Below are 1,849 nucleotides of genomic sequence, written 5' to 3'. Positions count from 1 at the left end.
GTGAAGGTGCATCATAGAAAAGATTTAGAAAGGGAGATAATGGCTTAGGATGCAGACTGAAGCTTATTTTGGTCATGGGCAATACAGGAAATCTGTATGGTTTGACTTTGCATATTGGTTACAAGGATTGGGTTATTCCCTCTCTTTCTTCCATGGAGAAGGGTAGAAGGGAGAGAAAAATTCATTTTTGTTGAACAAACTATTTGAGAGGAATAAACACCTATTAAGTTACCTACTATATACTACTATATATTGCTGTTTCACCAACTGGACTTAAAAAAGAAAAGAAAATAATATGGAAGTTAAATTTTGGAGGACTTTCAATGCTAGGTTGAGGATTTGGGGTTTTTTAATCCTAGAAGTAATAGGGAGCTACTTGTGGGTCTGAGTAGGGATCTGAGGAGGGGAGAGAGGGGCACAGTCAGATTAATATCTGAGAATAGTGATTCCACAGTTGTGAAGGGTGGATTAGAAAGGGGATGGCCTGAGAGTAGAGAGATCGACAGAAGAGGTGAAATGACTTACCCCAAGTGAGTCAGTGATGGGGACCAGGAACAAGCCTCTTCTCCCAACTCACCTCAATGTCCACTTCTCTGGGCTCTGTCTCAGCTCCTGCCTCCAATGACCAGGTGGCAAGATGGCTGCCATCCTTCAGTTATCACAGTACTGTACCTTGAGAACGGACAGCATCAGCACTGTGATAACTGAGCCAGGGCAGCCTGTCAGTCATCAGGTCTGGTCTGCTGCCATGAGCCCAAAGCGTGGAGGAATCCCGTCACCAAGCTCCCTTGCTCTCCACTCTTTGTCTGCTGAAGTCCTCGGCTCCCTGGGGGAAGAGAAGAGTCTGGGACCCTGGAAGTGGTGAGGCTGAACCACAAAACGGTGCATTTGAATCACACAGAAATGGATGGGTTGGATGATGGGTCAAGAGCATGATGTCTACATACACTTGAGGGGGTGAGCCAGTGCAGGTTCTCCTCTGATCATCTATCAGCTAGGCAGGCAGCTAGCCAGATGTTTTATTGTTCTAGCCCTGTTCTGCACTGCCTTCTTCAGCAGCATCTGTCTGATGTCAAACTAGGTACCAGGAAACTTACCGCCCCCCCAATCCCGTAGATCTCAATGGACAGCCCCCCGTCGGCAGATCTACACAAGCTCCTAGATCCCAGAGGCAGAAGTTTTGTTCCTAAGCGGGGAGGGTCACTCATTCTGGGCTTTTGGCAGGTGAAATGTAAGAATCACATATTGTTCTAGGAAGAAAAACAGTGAATGAAATAGCAAGTATTACAAGTATTATATACAGACAGTCAATAAAGCAGCCAATGATGCTGAAGATGATGAAGATTATCCCTCTCTCTGGCTTCTGTTACTCACAGTCATCTTGGGTGTCTGTTAGGCTAATCCCAGTCCTCTGTGTTCCTTTCAAAGGCCATAAACACATTGTGGTCAGTGTCCCGATCACCTCCAGAATCCCTAAAAAAACAACCAGAAAGGAATCTCCAGGTGAGCTCTTCTTTGTTATGCCAGAAATCAGAGTTCCAAATCTCTTCTCCATCCTTCCCTCATCATACTGCCAGTGGATACTATACGTATAAGGGTAGCTTCTTCCCCTGGAGTGCAGGGGCTGACCTGCTTGCCTAATTTTCTATCTTCAGAATTTATCACAATTTTTGTTTGTTCATTTTCAGTTGTATCCAACTCTGTGTGACCCCATTTGTGTTTTATTTTTTGGTAAAGATACTGGACTGCTTTGTCATTCCCTTCTTTAGTTCATTTTATAGATGGGGAAACTGAGGCAAACAAGGTTTGCACAGAATCACACAGATTTGAACTCAGGAAGATTGGTCTT

This window comes from Macrotis lagotis, chromosome 2, assembly GCF_037893015.1.
Source record: "Macrotis lagotis isolate mMagLag1 chromosome 2, bilby.v1.9.chrom.fasta, whole genome shotgun sequence".
Classification (NCBI taxonomy): domain Eukaryota; kingdom Metazoa; phylum Chordata; class Mammalia; order Peramelemorphia; family Peramelidae; genus Macrotis; species Macrotis lagotis.
This window is presented reverse-complemented; position numbering follows the sequence as displayed.